The sequence below is a fragment of the Carcharhinus amblyrhynchos genome, chromosome 8 (genome assembly GCF_965287045.1).
Source record: "Carcharhinus amblyrhynchos chromosome 8, sCarAmb.v2.hapA, whole genome shotgun sequence".
NCBI lineage: Eukaryota > Metazoa > Chordata > Chondrichthyes > Carcharhiniformes > Carcharhinidae > Carcharhinus > Carcharhinus amblyrhynchos.
In genome coordinates, this window is record NC_137331.1 from 81487457 (window position 1) to 81506185 (window position 18729).

Here is an 18729-nt window from a genome sequence, read left to right on the forward strand (position 1 = left end):
CAATTTTTCACATTGCTGAGAGACATAAAGTCCCTAGTTCTGTACTCGCGCACAAAATGAAACATCCTTTCCACATCCACCTTGTCAAGACCTTTCAGGATCCAATACACTTGATCAAGTCACCCTCTTCCGAAGTCCAGTGGAGACATGCCCAATCTGTATAACCTATAAGACAGCCAACTCATTCCAGGTATCAATCTTGTAACTTTTTTCTGAACCACTTCCAACATTACTTACATCCTTCCTTAGATAAGGAAACAAAAACTGCACACTATTTGACATGTGTTCTCACCAATGCCCTGTATAACTGAATTAGAGAATCCTTACTTCTATGCTCAAATCCTCTTAAAATAAAGGAAAGCATTCCCTTAGCCGCCTTAATTCTGTACCTGCATACTAACTTTTTGTGACTCATGCACGAGAGCATCTAGAACACTCTGCATGTCAGAATGCTGCTGCTGTTCTGCTTATTCTTCCTGCCAAAGTGAGCAACTTCACACTTTCCCACATAATACTCCATTTGCCAGATTTTTGTCCATTCATTCAACCGATCTTTGTTCAACCTCCTTTGCTGGAATTCTTCTCTACCGCCTGCCACAGAATGGAAGTGAGCGAGGGGCAGACAGTGGAAATATTTGTTGACCTTGGGTGGGAATTTCTGGTCTCACTTTAGCGAGATCATAAAATCGGTACTATTATGTCTTCTTCACAACATACTTTCCTATCAAATCCATCGATGTTTGAAAGAACCGACTTGGTGAGCAGTAAATATATATTTTTGAATCCATAGACATATGGCTTTTATGACTGTAAATTTTGAGTTTTGTACATTTGTACATTTAGTCTGAGAACCCACTGAGGAAACAATATTCCATGGTGAGTAGAACTTATTAATTTCATTGGCTGCAAATCCTATTCTTGATGTCTTGTTAGCTGTAGTCTGGGTATATGTTAAATTATCACAAAATGGTATCTTGTTCCAATGATCTCTCTTTAGGGTTTTCATTCACGTAGCATATGACAATTGAGTTCAGTCAGAAACCAAGATTATTATTCCCATTTAATCTTTAATACAGTCTGGTTTTCAGTTAGAGTATTTTCTAACTGTGTATGTGGTGAGCAGTGTGTATGACTGTTCTACTATATTTGGTATGGTCTCTATGAAGCAAATCTGGCATGGCCCTACTTAACCTGTGGCTGAATGTAGTTTTATTCAGAATCCATGTGGGAACTCTTTTGGAAGCTAAACCTTGAAGCTCAGGAACCTTTCAGAGTTGGTTCTTGCTTTATTTTCCACAAATGTTTATATACTTGCATTGAAGATACGGCAAAGGTTCACTAGATTAGTCCCTGGCATGAGAGGTTGGGTAAATTGGGCCTACACTCTCTCGGTTTTTGAAGAGTGAGAGGTAATCATTTTGAAACATATAAGATTGTGAAGAGGTTTGGCATGCTAGTGACTGAGAGATTCTTTCCCCCTGATTAGGGAGCCTAGAACCCAGGGGCACAATTTCAGGATAAGGGGCCGAGATGACAGAGATGATTTAAGACAGAGATGAGGAGAAATTTCTTCGTTCAAAGCATTGTGAACCTTTGGAATTCTCTTATCGCTGATGGTTGTGAATATTCCATCATTGAATTGAGGTGAAGCAGAGCCAGGTAGATATTTGGTCTCTGAGGACATCCAGGAATATGAGAGTGGACGGGAAAGTGAAGTTGAAACTGAAGATCAGCCATCATTTATTGAATGGTGGAGCAGGCTCGATAGCTTCTGTGACCTACACCTGCTATTTCTTATGTTCTTGAAAAGACTAAAATGAAACTTAAATTTCATGGATTTACAGCTATTCTTGATAGATTAAGGCTATGGTACTTGTTGCAAAGTAAAACCCAGAAACAGTTAAGATATAATTAATATTTAGAATATACTTGCTTGACATTTGATTTAAACTCTTTGATGAACATTGATGTTGGGATTAAAGAGATTCTCAAGTTGGTGCCTGGTTTCTTGGCAGCTGTCATGATGTATTCATTCTGTCAGTCCACTGTGCAGGCCATCAAGCTACGCCAATTGGCAAGAAGATTGTCCCCTCCCGATAAGGCTCATGATTTCTGTCAGAAATCCAAGCACACTGCAGAGGATGCTTATACTGAGTGTCTTGCTGCCACCAAGCATACTGTTCAGCAGACCAGTGGAGTGCTCACACTGAACTTCTACTGGAGAGCTCTGCTTTCCACGACTGACTATTTCCTCCAGATGCGCCGGTTTCCTCCCACACTCCAAATATGTGTCAGTTGGGTGGTTTGGCCATGCAAAATTGTTGCTTAATGTCCAAAAATATGTGGGTTAGGTGGATTAACCATTGTAAATGCATGGGGTTAAAGCGTGGATGTGGTGGGCGTGAGTAAGATGCGCTTTCTTTTTTAAAGTTTATTTATTAGTGTCAGAAGTAAGCTTACATTCACACTGCAATGAAGTTATTGTGAAAACCCCCGGTTGCTACATTCCAGCACCTGTTGAGGTACACTGAGGGAGAATTTAGCTTGGCCAATACACCTAACCAGCACATCTTTTGGCTGAGGAAACACACACAGATACTGGGAGAATGTGCAAACTCTGTACAGTGACCCAAACTGGGTCCCTGGTGCTGTGAGGCAGCAGTGCTAATCATTGTGCCAGATTCGGTGCAGACTCGATAGACAGAATGGCCTCCTGTACTGTAGGAATTCTATAATTCTGTGGTCCGATGTGCAACTTGCAGCCATTGTTCACTGTTCGGGATGATTTTTTCCTGTTTGCTGTTTTCTGAGGTTTCAGCACCAATTCCACGTGTTTCTTATTCTCATCTGAACAGGCATGCACAACCTTGCTATTGAGTATTTCTGAATGTGAAACTTTAATCGTACCCTACAATTGGGGATGTTTATCAAATCAGCTGTGAATTAATTGTCTTTTCGTTCTATGTGGGTGTCAATGGCAAGGCCAGCATTTGTAGCCTCGTTCCTAGTTGCCCTGGAACTTAGGCACATATTGGCCCATTTGAGAGGGCAGTTAATAATGAACCATGTTGATGTGGGCTTGGAGTCACGTGTAGGCCAGACCAAGTAAGGACGGTAGATTTCCTTCCCTACGGGCACAAGTGAACCAGATAGGTTTTTCTGAAAATCAGATATAGTTTCCTGGTCACAATTGCTGAGACTAGCTTTCAATTCCAGGTTATTTATGAATTGAATTCAAATTTCTCCAGCTGTTGAGGGGGGATTTGTGCTCATGTCCCTGGAGCATTAGCTCGGGCTGCTGCATTTGTAGCTCAGTGGCATTATCACTAGCTCACCATCTCCCCTAAAATTTTCTCACCAACTGCTATCCAGTTCATGACTGCTGAATGCAGTTTAATGAAACTGGACTCTCAGCTGGAAGGCTAAATCTCATTTGCTTCACAAAAGGCAGCGCTTCTGTACAGTTTCTACTGTACTTTCCAGAAAACAAGAGTCCCCACAAATTCCCAGGACCGGTGGATAAAGTGATTCAGAAGGCATGTGATATACTTGCCTTTATTAACTGTGTTTAAAAGCAGTGAGGTTGATTTGGCCACAGCTATAGTATTGTATGCATTTCTGGAATTCACATGATAGGAGGGATGTGATAACATGAGAAAAGTGCAGAGGAGATTTACCAGGATGTTGCCTAAGCTGGAGAGTTTTAGTTATGAAGAGAGATTGGATGGACTGGGATTGTTTTCCTTGGAGCCGAGGAGACTGGGAGGGGGGCAATGGGGTGGTGGGGGGTGGATCATGATTGAGTTGTATAAAATTACGAGGGGCATGCATAGAGTAGAAAAGAATAAACTTTTCTCCTTGGTGGAGGGATCAATGAATTAAGGGCAGTAGGTTTAGAGGAGATGGGAGGAAAGACTTTTATACCCAGAGGATGGTGGAAGTCTGGAACTCACTGCCTTAAGGTAGGCTTAACAATTAAGAAGTGGTTAGATGTGTACTTGCGATGCCAAGATATACACAAAGCAATAGGCCAAGTGCTGGGAAATGAGATTGGAATAGTTTGGTGGTTTGTCTTTGACCGGCACAGACATGATAAAGTAAAGGGCCCATTTCTGTGCTGTAAACCTCTATGACTCTAGGGGGTTTAGGAGGGTAAATATATAGGGTTACAGGGATGGGACTTGGGTGGGATTGTTGTCCGTGTAGGCTTGATGGGCCAAATGGCCCCCTTCTGCACTGTAGATTCAATGATTCTATGACTCTAAATAACAGTGTTGACCTCAAAAGAATAAAACTAGAAAATTAGCCATTTGTGTTATGTAACATATAAAACTTATTCCACAACTTGGAACAGAGTTAAACATTAAACATGACTGAACTCTGTTCATGATGCTCTTCGACAAATTCAGTAAGTTTAATGCCAGTATTTTTGGGGTAAATTAAGGACACCAGCAGATGCTGAAGGCTACTGTTAATGTCAAGGATTTGTCTGCAGAAAGCAAGGGCTCAACACACAAAGGCTATGAGTGCAGAGGATGACATGATCCAGTATTAAATTGGAGAAAGAATAGCTGTCAGACCAATTATTTGCCTTGATGAACAGTATAACCACAGACCAGATGAAGCAATGGATCAGCATTAAGAGTTTGGAATTTATAAAACAGTGACCTTGCTCCAAAAGGGATCATGGGGTGAGGGGAGTGGGTTTGGGAGTTTATATGTTAACTGTTTTCTGCCATTAAATCAAACGCAATTATTAATGCTATTGTTCATAATTTACTTAAAGGAATGGGGATCAATGCTTATCAGCATTGGAAGGCTGCAGTTAATACTGAGGAAGACTGACAAAATAGAGCGGCACGGTGGCACAGTGATTACCACCGCCAGGGGCCCGGGTTCAATTCTGGCTTCTGGTGACTGACTGTGTGGGGTTTGCACATCATGTCAGTGTGGGTTTCCATCAGGTGCTCCTGTTTCCTCCCACAGTCTAAAGATGTGTGTGTTAGATTAATGGCCCATGCAAAATTATTCCTTAGTGTCAGGGGAATGATGTGGCATTATGGGGATGGGGATGGGGCTTGGCTGGGATTGTTGTTAGTGCAGGCTTGGTGGGCCTAATGGCCTCCATCTGCACTGTATGGATGCTATGATTCCATTCTACTCTATGGCATACAAGAATAAGTTAACAAACTTGTAAATTAGTTTCAGTCTAGGTAAGCATGAAGTGTGGCATTGAAGTAGGAGGAATAAGGAGACCAATTAAGATTTGGAATGTAAGACCCTAATTGGGGTAGAGGTGCACAGGGATCTAGGGATATAAATGCATAAATAGTTAAAAGTAGCAATACAAGTTAACGAAACCATAACAACTGCAAACAAGGTACCCAGTCTCACTTTCTAGAGGAATGAATTCAAAGCAGAGAAGTTGCATTAAAGTTATATAGAACCATGCTTAGGCTTGCTTGTGTGATGTTCTGCTCTCAAAAAATCAACACTGGAGAAACTGCAAAAAAGATAATACCAGAACTGAAAAGGCTGCAGCTTTTATGACTGTACAAGGTGTTTTCTCTTTAAAGCCAGGTGAACTGTTCAAACTTTGGGGTAGATGTTTCCACGTACATAACGTAGAACATTACAGTGCAGTACAGACCCTTTAGCCCTTGATGGTTTCACAGGTTGGCACAACAATCTAAAGCCCATCTAACCTACACTATTACAGTATCATCCATATGTTTATCCAATGACCATTTAAATGCCCTTAATGTTGACGAGTCCACTACTGTTGCAGGCAGGGCATTCCACATGTTTACTACTCTGAGTAAAGAACCTACCTTTGACATCTGTGCTATACCTATCACCCCTCAATTTAAAGCTATGTCACCTCATGCTAGCCATCTCCATCCGAGGAAAAAGATTCACACTGTCCACCCTATCTAATCCTCTGATCATCTTACATGCCTCTATTAAGTCACCTCTTAACCTTCTCTCTAACGAAAACAGCCTCAAGTCCCTCAGTCTTTCCTCATAAGACCTTCCCACCATACCAGGCAACGTCCTGGTAAATCTCCTCTGGACCCTTTCCAATGCTTCCACATCCTTCCTATAATGCGGCGACCAAAACTATAAGCAATACTCCAAGTGCGGCCGCACCAGAGTTTTGTACAGCTGCAACATGACCTCATGGCTCCTAAACTCAATCCCTCCACCAATAAAAGCAAACACACTGTATGCCTTCTTAACAACCCTATCAACCTGAGTACCAACTTTCAGGGATCTATGCACATGGACACCACAATATCTCTGCTCATCCACACTACCATGTATCTTACCATTAGCCCAGTACTCTGTATTCCTGTTACTCCTTCCAAAGTGAATCACTTCACACTTATCCGCATTAAACTCCATTTGCCACCTCTCCAGCCCAGTTCTGCAGCTTATCAATGTCCCTCTGTAACCTTCAACATCCTTCTGCACTGTCCACAACTCCACCGACTTTAGTGTCATCCACAAATTTACTAACCCATCCTTCTATGCTCTCATCCAGGTCATTTGTAGAAATGACAAATATCAGTGGCCCCAAAACAGATCCTTGCGGTACACCACTAGTAACTTGTGCGGATCCCCGCAAATGTAAGATAAAGGAAAAGTTCTGTTGAATGCTGGAATCTGAAACAAAAACAAAAAATACTGGAAAATCTTAGGTCTCACAGTTCTGAAGAAAGGGCATCCAGATTCGAAACATTGGCGCTATTCTCTTTCCACAGATGCTGTCAGACTTGCTGAGGCTTTCCAGCATTTTCTGTGAACCATAAATATAAGATGGTGATTTATAATTCTAATAAGGAATTCGGGAACAACCTTTTTACACACAATGATGAGAATACAAAGCCTGCTACCAAATGAAATGGTTGAAATGGGATGCTTTAGTGGAGAAGCTCGATAGGATCTATCTTCACGCCTTTCCTATTTCTCTTACACGTCGTTTCTCAGTGACATCATCTGAAAACATGCTGTCAGTTTCCTCATATACACTGACAAAACCCAGCTTTATCCCATTCCCTCTTTACCTCTCTTGGCTACTATATTGTCTTCACACTGGCAGCCTGCTTGTCCCACATCCAGTAAGGGATGAGCAGGAATTTCCTTAAATGGCATACTGGGCAGACAGAAGCCGTTGTTTTTAAATTCCTGCTACAAATTCTATTCCCAACTGTCTGAGACTGAACCATGATGTGGAGATGACAGCATTGGACTTGGATGGACACTGTAAGAAGTCCCACAACACCAGGTTAAACCTTTTGGACTTCAACCTGGAGTTTTGAGACTTCAGACCATTAGCAACATTGGTGTCATATTTAACTACCGAGGTAAACTTCCCACCACACATGCATGTGGAAAGACCACTGATTTCTACATGTTTAACATGGACCCAACTTTATCCCTACCTTCATTCATCTACCGCGGAGACCTTCCTTCATACGCTTATAATCTGCAAATTTGATGTATCCTAATCTATGGTTGTTTGCCTCCCATATTCTCAATACTTGAGACTATTGAAAACTCTGCTCCACATATGTTTTACTGAGGTGCTCATTGACATACACCGCATCCTGGTTTATTAGCACCTTGGGCAGAATTCTCATTCTGAAGACTACAGGTGGGAACGTTGACAAGATTCCTGTGGGTAACAGAGTAGGTGAAGATGCGCAATCTTCTATTTTTGAGCTTGTTAATTACGTACAAGCAAGGAGCTTGGTGAATTTTGTGGTGGAGCAGACAGGAAGGTGCCTGCCCTGCTATTACTTCATCAGATTGAAAGTCCAGGCACTGTTTTAAAAGGCCAAACAGGAACATGTACACTCGTTGCAGGCCAGGAGCTTCGTGCAGCTCCTTTGGAGTACTTATGGCTGCAGCTCGTACTGGAGAAATTTACAGATTTGAACAACCATGTCCCAGGACATGGGAGGGTGCATCCACCATTGCCTTTCGCTCATGTCTAGATAAGAGCACCATCAGCGATACATTCATGATCGAACCAGTGCTCAGTGTTGCATTGGTCCGTGTTCACCAACTACCTGAACTTATGCTGCCCAGAGCCTTGCTCCTTCTGGTCCTATGCTAACCAGCAATGGGCCATCCTTCTCCTCCTCTAGTTGAGAGCCAATACCAAATCAGGATGCATCAGTGGACGTGTGAACAAATTGATAAATTTAATGTGCGTGTCTTTACAGGTTTCCCTCTATCTCAAAGTTAGCCGGCAATTGCAAAGCCCTTCACCTGCCTTGACGTGGCATCCCATCCTGCCCAGGTAAAAGACACCCTGGAGCACAAGAGATTGGATATTCATACATGAATATATATGGATACATTGCTCTTTAAGCAGGGTGATGAGAGCCATGTGTCCTAAACTGCTCATGGACGCTTTTTTGCTTGCCTGCACCACCCTGGAAGCCCTACAGAGAGATCATTGCCATGGCAACATGAGTCCTTGCCAGGTATGATCATTCACCTGAAAGGATAAAAGTTTGGAGTCTCAAGTTGGCTGCCATCCACCAGCCTTGCCCCTAGGAGACACCCACCTCTCTTTCTCACTCCCTCCCTTCATCCCTGCCTTTGACTGCAGTGGGTGGCAAATGGCACAGAATGAATGGCAGTGGCACACCTTGCTGTAGAGTGGGCTTCGCAATAGAGAGGAAAACACAAGTGTGTACTTTTGACATCTAGTTCCCTCAATTATTAGGATCTCCCTTTTAATTGGCCTAATGTGTTGACATTGAACTCCGCCGACCTGAAAAGGTGGTCCTCCCACCTTGAAGGATTCCTGACTAATTTAACTACGTGGCTGAAGTCACTTTGGAAGAATCGTACACGTCACTTATCAAATTTGAGTCTGTACCGACCACATCCCACCCAGAGCTATTCCCAGAATCCCGCACAGTTACCCTGTTAATCTCCTGGCACTGCGGTCAATTCAGCATGGCTAATCAACCTAACCCACACATCTTTGGACTTTCTGACGATGTGGTATTTTAACGAGCATGCATGAGATGCTAATGCATGTGAATGACATTCCCAAAATTGTCTATTGGGAAGCTCGACCTGCCCTGAACACACCTTGAAATTTGGGAGAACAAAATTCCAATAGTTTATCCCAATGTCAGTACACAGATTTTTTGTCAAATGAACTAAAATTCCTGTTGCTGATGGTGGCATAAAATTCCACCCTTCAATTTTAAAATTCTGTACCTTGCTTTCAAATCCATCCATGGTCTGGTTCCTCCCTATCTCTATAGTCTCCTTGAGGCCTACAAACCTTTGAGGAGAGTAAATCCTCAATTTAAGTCACCCCGCTTTTCTTTGTTTTAATATTGTTTATTTTTAGGGCATTATTTTCAGATTTGTTTTAATATTTTCAGTTTGATGTTACCTGCGTGCTGGACATGTACATCCTGTGTGGTGCATTCTGGGACAGCTTCTGCTGTTTCCCTGCTGCCCCTACCAGAGGCTGAAGCTACAGGGAGAGGGAAGCTTGTGATATGGGTGCAGGAGCACAGTTCAAAATGGGAAGCTGCTGTCCATAGATTGGGTGATAATGTGAGAACAACTCTGAGGGTGGTGTAAGTGGGTGGATGGATGGAGAGAGCAAAGAAGGAAGTGTTCCCTCCCCGCCCTCCCCCACCAGTTCCATCTGCTGTCCCCTGTCTCCCACCTGGTTCCATCCACAACCCGCACAACAAGGCTGCAACCAAACTGTCCTGACTGCTACCCGATAACTGGCCCCATCCATGGCACCCCTTCCTTTCAATGTCCCCTGACTCCATTACCGCATCCCTAGCTCCTTCTGGACCTCTACACCCATCTCCATTCAAGGTTCGGGAGAGGGCCGTAGCCTCCAGCAAATTGCCAGTAAGAGTTTCAGGCTTTGGCCCCAGGTGTGATCCAGGTTGGTATTACTGTGCTCCCACTCCATGATGTTGCTTTTATTTGAACTAAGGAAAGTAACGCAGTGCTGTCCTAGTTTCTGTTTTATTTCTAGTCTGTCTACAATGTGTGACATAGACTGTGGGAGCTAAGTACTGTTGATATTTAAATTTCAGCACTTGTTTATGTGAGCTTCTGTTTTAACACAAGAAATATCTGCCTTATTAGTGAATCATTTCTGTTTTATTTGATGTTGCTACCATTATTTTTGTACTATATTTTCTAGTAGAAATTCTCCCTTTTAGTTTGTGCTAAGGCATTCATCAAGGTATTGACTCTTTTTATCTGCAGCTTTGAAGACCCCTTGGATCTCTACTCTATTATGTGTTCCTGTGATCATGCTTTTACTTTGGTCTCACTGAATTCCATTTCCCACATTCCAATTGTAGGCACTACATTTATGGATTGAGTGTGTAGACAATAATCCAGCAGCATCCGGCCAGCTATTGCTGTTACCACAAAGAAGGTTGCTAGTTTTTAAGTGGCATTCCAATGAGTATATGTATACGCACAACCTGATCATCCCTTTTTACTCTTTCAATGGATCAAGAGAGCACGTCCCTTTATTTCCCCCCGTCACGTTCTCTTCTTTTCATCTTTTTCTTGGTCTATTTCTCTCTCTCGCTCTGCCTCTTATTCTACATTTTTAATTTTCCTTTTCTTCTATCTTTTTACTTCATTCAGCAGGCACGATGGCGCAGTGGTTAATATTCCTGCCTCACAGCGCCAGAGACCTGGGTTCAATTCCGGCCTCAGGTGACTGTCTGTATAGAGTTTGCACATTCTCTCTGTGTCTGCATGGGCTTCCCCGGGTGCTCTGATTGTTTCCCACAGTCCAAAGCTGTGCAGGTTATGTTGATTGACCAGGCTAAGTTGTTCCTTAGTGTCACGGGAACTAGCAGGGTAAAAATGTGGTGTTACCGGGATAGGGCCACGGTGGGATTGTTGTCAGTGGAGGCTCGATGGGTAGAATGGCCTTTTTTTCACAGTGGGGATTCTCTGATTCTTGTTTTTCTCTCTCTTGTCATTATCCCATTGTTTTGTTTGCTCTCCCTCAGCTTGTTTTGTTCTCTGTCTGCTATCGGTTTTCTTTCTCTGCTTGCCCTTCCCTTTGCTTTTGTTCAGGCTCTTTCTTTTTATATTTTGTATTCCACCCTGTCCTTCATCTCCGCCATATCTGACCCAGCCTTCTTTCACTCCTAATATTTGCCCTTTTTTCTCTCCGCAACTTTCATTTTCTTCTGTTGTTCTTTGAGGTAACAGAGAGAGTTACTGAGAATAGTATGCAGATGATCTGGTGAAATGTCCTTTAAAATCTGGAACTCCCTCCCTGACAGCACTTTGGGTGTACCTACACCACACGAACTGCAGCAGTTCAAGAAGGCAGCTCACCACCACCATCTCAAGGGCAATTGGAGATGGGCAATTAATGCTGGCCTAATCAGCGACACCCACATCCCTTGAAAGAATTTGAAATGTAAGACATTTGATATCATGCCACACGACCCAGAAAAGATGGAGTCCATGGTATAAAAGAGACAATGGCAACATGGATAGGAAGTTGGCAGACTGAGAGAAAACAGAGTGCTTAGGATTGATAGTTGTTTTTCAGACTGGAAAATGGGATATAATGGGTTTCCCGAGAGATTGGGACGAGGACCACTGCATTTCTTGGGAAATAGTAATGACCTCAACATGGGTGTAAAGGGCACAATTGCAAAATTTGCTGATGATACCAAGCCGGGAAGTATTGTGAACTGTGAGGAGGATAGTGATAGACTTCAGGATGGCGTTGACAGGCTAGGGGAATGGATGGACTGATCTAAAAAGTTAAATTTAATACAATAAAGTATGAAGTGATACATTTTGGTAGGAAGAACACAGAGAGGCAATACAAAATAAGTGTAAATGTATAATCATAGAGGTCAGAGAGACCTGGGTTGCACGCATAAATTGTTGTAAAACAGCAACTATAGTTAAAATAGTGATTAAACAGACATGGAGGGTGCTAGGTTTTATAAATAAAGGCATTGAGTTCAAATGCAAGAGGCTACGATGAAGTGTTATAAAACACTGGTTCAACTTAACTGGAGTATTGTTTCCAATTTTGAGTATATGCTTTAGGAAGGATGTGAAGGCTTCAGAGAAAGTACAGAAAAGTTTTATATGAGTGATTCCAGAGACGAGGGACTTTGGTTATGTGGATGGACTGGATAAACTGGAGATGTTCTCCTTAAAGAAGAGAGGGTTAAGAGGGGATTTAGTAAAGCTTCTCAAAATCATGAGGGGTCTGCACAGAGTAAATAGTTCCGATTGGCAGAAGAATAGGAAACCTCGGACATCAAGTTTAGATGATTGTCTAAAGAAACCATGGTAACATGAGGAAAATCTTTTTTACTCGGTGAGTAGTTAGGATTTGTAACATGTGGCCTGATAAAGTCATGGAAGTAGATTGATTCATAGCTTCCCAAAGAGAATCGGATAAACATGGATGACACCAAGATTGGTGGCATAGTGGACAGTGAAGAAAGTTATGTCTGATTGCAACAGGATCTTGATCAATTTGGGCCAGTGGGCTGATAAAGGGCAGATGGAGTTTAATTTAGATAAATGCGATGTGATGCATTTTGATAGATTGAACCAGACAGGGCTTACTAAATTAATGGTAGGGCGTGGGGAGAGTTGCAGAACAGAGAGATCTAGGGGTATACATTCATAGCTCCTTGAAAGTGGAGACACAGGTGGACAGACTGGTGAAGAAGATATTCAGCATTCTTGGTTTCATTGGTTAGAACACTGAATACAGGAGTTGGGATGTTGAAGTTGTACAAGACATTGGTAAGGCCACACTTGGAATACTGTCACCCTATTATATGAAAGAGTTATAAGAAGAGGCTGGATAGACTGGGACATTTTTCTTTAGAGTGTAGGAGGCTGAGGGGTGATCTTATAGAGGTCTACAAAATAATGAGGGGAATAGATCAGCTAGATAGCCAATATCTTTTCCCAAAGGTAGGGGAATCTAAAAGTAGAGGGGAGATGTACAAAAGTGTCCAGAGGGGCAATTTTTTTACACACAGGTGATGAGTGTCTGCAATAAACTGCCAGAGATAGTAGTAAAGGTGGGTACAATTTTGTCTTTTAAAAAGCATTTAGACAATTACATGGGTAAGATGAGTATAGAGGGATATGGGCCAAATGCAGACAATTGAGACTAGCTTAGGGGTTTAAAAAAAGGGGCAGCATGGACAAGTTGGGCTGAAGGGTCTGTTTCCATACTGTAAACCTCTATGACCTGGATAGAGAACATTTCCTGAGCTATAGGACAAGGGTGGGGGATTGGGATAACTGTTGCAGAGAGACAGCATGGACATCTCTTTGCTGTAACCATTCTATGATTCTTATCCATATCCTCTTTTTTTTCCCTTCCTCACCCTTTGTATTCTCTTTCTCCATACTCTGTGATCTTCCTCTTTAACTTTCTGTTCATTCTCTGCTTCTTATTCTCTTTAACTCAACTTGAGGTGGAGAGACTCTTCCCGCTCAGAAAGGACAGTAGGACTAGGGGGCGCAGCCTCAAGATAAAGGGGGGGGGGGCGGTTTAGAACGGAGTTGAGGAAGAATTTCTTCACTCAAAGGGTGGTGAATCTCTGGAATTCTCTGCCCGTTGAAGTGGTGGAGGCTACCTCGCTAAATATTTTTAAGAAGCGGGTTGATGGGTTTTTGATAAGAGAGGGGATTAAGGGTTATGGGGAGAGGGCGGGAATGTGGAACTGAGCCACGACAGATCAGCCATGATCTTATTGAATGGCGGGGCAGGCTCGACGGGCTAGATGGCCTACTCCTGCTCCTATTTCTTATGTTCTTATGTTCTTTATTCGCTCTTCCTCTTCACCCTCACGCTACACTTCACAATCTTTTCTTTGCTCTGTTTCTCCTCTTCCCCTTTTTTGTTCTCACTTCCTCCCTTCCCTGTTGTCTCTCTCTTTCCCCTATCATTCTTTGCCCTCATTCTTTGTTTGCTCTTCTCTCTGGCCCCTTCTCAATTTTTCTTGACCTGTTTTGTTTTTTTCCATCTCTCAGGCTCTTACCATGTTTTGCCTTCCCACTGCTTCGCTCTCTTTTGTTCTCGCTTCCTCCTTTGTATCCCCTCCCCCCGCCCCACATAGTATTTGTTTTTTATGAAAACACTGATGAACGATATGGGAAATTGGTGCAATCCCCAAGTAAATGGTTCTATTATGTAGTATCAGTGACCCCTTTTTGCCATGAGAATCCCACAGCTTTCAGGGAACAAGTCCACCTCGGAAAGTGATTGCCTATTTTTCAGGAATAGCCCTTGATCCTTGTAAATTGCATAATACTGCTCAGCTATGAAAACTCTCAGTTCTAGTTTCTGGATGAGTAAACAACACCCTTCCATCTCTCCTAGGAATACGCAGTGTAACAGAAATTAAGAATTTGCAACTGCAGTTAAACCTGTACAAATGGACGCCTGCAAATAGTGGACATGTATTGACAGTCCCAAATAATTTGTGCCATAGTATACAATCTGTCCCTTGAAACTACGGACACTCACAAGTTACGAACTAAAGACAACTTTCAAATCACCAAGTGCATTTGCAACTGGAAATACTGCAAAAAGGTAAGTGTGTGGCAGTAATGGGTGAAAAATGACTTGTTTTTGTAGTAATTTATTTACCTCAGATCCATAGTGGCAGAGAAGCACCTCTAGGATTGAATGTTTGTCTAACTCATTTAAGGAATAAAGGAGATACTCTATCATTACAGATACTGAGTCAAGAACCCAGTGTTCCTCAAAATGACCAGTCCTGTCACAAAATGGAGCATGTCTCCCCGATGCTGCCTTGAGATTGCTTATATGATAATGAGTAGATTAAATTCTGCCCATCATCCTCCTTCCTCTCCATGACACCATTGCAGACAGTTATGACTGCATGGAACACAGTTGGAAGAGAACAAAGGATTCAGAAGGCGTCTTAATATGGAATGACCTTAGTGCTGAGGGACTCTGAAATCAGAAGTGTTTGGGATGGTGGTAGGGTTTTGCCAAACAAATGGATAAAGAAAATGGGAGAATGGGGTCATTGGGAGCAAAGGAGAAAGGGAAAAGATTTGAAGTTATTGGTTTGAGGCTCAAGCAGGGATGGAGGGTGCTAGATTGAGCAACATCAATCTCTTTAGAGGGAGCAGCAGGTGCAAAAACACAAAGAGTTGGAGCACTAGTTGAATGGAAAAACAGAGGGTAAAGAGAAGAATGTTCTGCAGCAGGGCTCTAAGACTGTACAGTCCATCACCACATTTGGCTACTGAGGTAATATTTAATCTGGAAAGGAGGAATATGCATGCATCTTGAAGAGTGGAGGAGAGGATTACATGGAAGCCACCTGAACCACATCAGAACGCCTTCTCTGGTGCAATAGTTTCTCAGTTTCCTATCCTCAACTGCTTCCAAATATTTTCTTGGTTCTTGGGGCTTCCCGCACAACAGTGCCAGCTGCTAACACGGCAGATCCCAAAATCAGGAAATCTCTCTCTCAGTGGAAATCCCTATAAGGATATGAGGCATGAGTTGGCCTTGGTAGATTGGGAAGAGTTACTTAAAGGGATAACAGTGGATAAGCAATTCCAAACATTCAAGGAATACATGGGGTAACTGCAGCAACTGTTTATTTCAGTCTAGTACAAAAGCAAATGGGTAAGAGGGCCAATTCACAGCTTACAAAGGAAATTAGAGAGAGTATCCAATCCAAGGAAGAAGTATACAGATTGGTCAAGAAAAATAATAGGTCTGAGAATTGGGAGTAGTTTAGAATTCAGCAAAGAAAGACCAAGGGATTGATTAAGAAGTGGAAAATACAGTACGAAAGTAAGCTTGCAGGGAACATAAAGACTGATACTAGGTTTTTATAGATACGTGAAGTGAAGGAGGTTGGTAAAGACAAATGTAGATCCCCTACAGACAGAAACGGGGGAATGATAGGGGACAAAGAAATGGCTGAGCAACTGGACAAGTATGAACACATACCTTGGTTCTGTCTTCGCAAAGAGGACACAAATCAGATGCTAGAAATGTTAGAGAATGCAAGATTTAGTGAGAACGAGGTACTGAGGGAGATCAATTTTAGTAGAGAAATGGTGCTGGGAAAATTGAAGGCGAATAAATCCCCAGGGGCTGATAATCTACATCTGAGGGTACTTAAGGAAGTGGCTGTAGAAATAGTGGATGCATTGGTGGTCATCTTCCAGGATTCTATAGACTCAGGAACAGCCCCTGCAGATTGGAAGGTAGCTAATGTCCCTCCAATATTCAGAAAGGGAGATAAAGAGAAAACGGGGAATTATAGACAAGTAAAATTAACATCGGTACTGGGGAAAATTCTTGAATTCATTATCAAGGACTTATAGCAGTGCATTTAGAAAACAGTGGCAGGATCAGAATCTGCATGGATTTATGAAGGGGAAATCATCTTGACAAATCTGTTGAAATTCTTTGAAGATGTAACTTGTAGATTTGATAAGGGAGAGCCAGTCGATGTGGTATACTTGGACTTTCAGAAAAAGTTTGACAAAGTCCCGCATAAGGGATTATCGTGTAAGATTAAAGTTCATAGGATTAGGGCAAGTGTATTGAGGTGGATAGAAAACTGGTTCGCAGAGAAGAAACAAAGAGTTGGAATTAATGGGTGCTTTCCAAATTGGCAGGCAGTAACTGGTGGGGTGTCACATGGGTCAGTGCTGGGACCCCAGGTATTCATAATATATATTAATGATTTGGATGAGAGAACAAAATACAATATGTCAAAGTTTGCAGATGATATCAAGTTGGGTGGGAGGGTCAAATGTGATGAGGATGCAGAGATCCCTCAGAATGATCTGGATAGATTGGGTGAGTGGGCAAATCAATGGCAGATGCAGTATAACTTGGATAAGTGAAAGATTATTCACTTCAGAAGCAAAAACAAGAAGGCACATTATTACCTGAATGGCTGTAAATTGGGAGAGGGGAATGTGTAGCGGGAGCTGGGTGTCCTTGTGCACCAGTCACAGAAGGTAAGCATGCAGGGTGCAGCAGGCTGTAAAGAAGACAAATGGTATGTTGGCCTTCATTGCGAGAGATTTCAAGTGCAGGAGCAGGGATGTGTTGATGTAATTATACAGGCCTTGGTGAGGCCACACCTAGAATATTGTGTGCAATTTTGGTTTTCTTTTCTGAGGAAGGATGTTCTTGCTCTTGATGAAGTGCAATGAAGGTTTACCAGACTGATTCCAGGGATGACGGGACTGATGTATGAGGAGAGATTGACTAGGTTAGGATTGTTTTTGCTGGAGTTCAGAGGGGATCTTGTACTTACAAAATTCTAACAGGCTAGACAGGGTAGATGCAGCAAGGATGTTCCTGATGGTGGGGGAATCCAGAACTAGGATTTAGGATAGAGTTGAGGAGACATTTCTTCACCTAAAGAGTGGAATTCTGTGGAATTCGTTACCACAGGAAGTAGTTGATGCCAAAACATTGAATGTATTCAAGAGGCGGCTGGATATACACTTGGGGTGAATGGGATCAAAGGTTATGGGGAAAAAAATAGGATTGGGCTATTGAGTTAGACGAGCAGCCATAATTGTAATGAATGGTGGAGCAGGCTCGACGGGCCAAATGGCTGCCTCCTGCTCCTATCTTCTATGTTTCTATGAAAGGACTCCAGGATAGCCACAAACTTGGAAACCCAACAAGCAGAAAATGAAACTTAAATTGACAAGTCTTCAGAGTCAGACAGGATGAGATGAGAGTGAGAATAAGGGGATTCAGCTAATATTGGGATATTTAGCTAACCTAGTTTATTTACTGTGCACACATGATCATTTTAAAAAAGGCAACTGTCACAAGGCCCTTAGTTGTCTCTATTTTGCAGGTATCACTGTCTTAACAGCAGATATGATGCTACAGAACTAATGCATAACATTGAGGCAAGCCATGCTGTGCTTTGTGAAGAACCTATCTTTTGTGCTTACATTCTGTGTTGCTGTTTTAACAAACTTTTTTATTCACAGAAAATAGTTTAAAATAACATTGTTTAACTTAATGTTTTTTCCATTTGTTGGGCAAAACCCATTCATTAGTTTCTGACATTTTTGTTTGCTGGTTAAACTATCCTGCTCGTGCATTCCAAACCTTAGAATGTAGCAGTTATTTTTTAAAATGTATTGCAGTACACCTGTTTATTGCCGTAGCTTGAATGCAAACTTGGAGATAGCGGTAAAGTAATTAAATGTGACTTGAGTTTCAAGGAAGAATGGAAACAGGGACATTGCTGATTTTGCAAAGACGTGCATTTTAATTCACTAGTTGAAATCAAATGTTAGAAAAGGCTGATTCTAAGAATCTGGTAAGTGTTTCTACCAAGCACAAGTAAATACAAATACATGTCTTTAAATAGACAAAGTAAAAGTCGGCATTTTCTAACACGGCGCATATTAAATTGTAATGTGCAAAGATGACTTAATAAATCGACTATATTTGTCAGATGTGAGTTTGAATATAGTTAAATTATAAATCTCACAAACAAAATCATAACTGTGATATAAATTGAATCAGTTCAATTTAATTTCTGATTGTCATTGGAATTTGTAATTTATTTTATGTGCACAATGCTTGAGTACGAATATTGCCATCACAATAACACCTCTCGCAAACAAATGGTTACAATTTCACAGAAAATGGGTTGA

At 42.0% G+C, this 18729-nt stretch overlaps 1 protein-coding gene across 2 annotated transcripts in view; it reads left to right on the plus strand.

Moving 5' to 3' along the window:
- The window catches only part of ralylb (RALY RNA binding protein like b), an 876105-nt gene that overhangs the window by 124205 nt on the left and 733171 nt on the right, over positions 1 to 18729 (plus strand). For both annotated transcript variants that reach the window (XR_013887728.1, XM_080194340.1), the window contains exon 2: positions 14414 to 14626. The gene's annotated coding sequence lies outside the window, so the exon portion shown is untranslated. The remainder of the gene's footprint in view (positions 1 to 14413; positions 14627 to 18729) is intronic.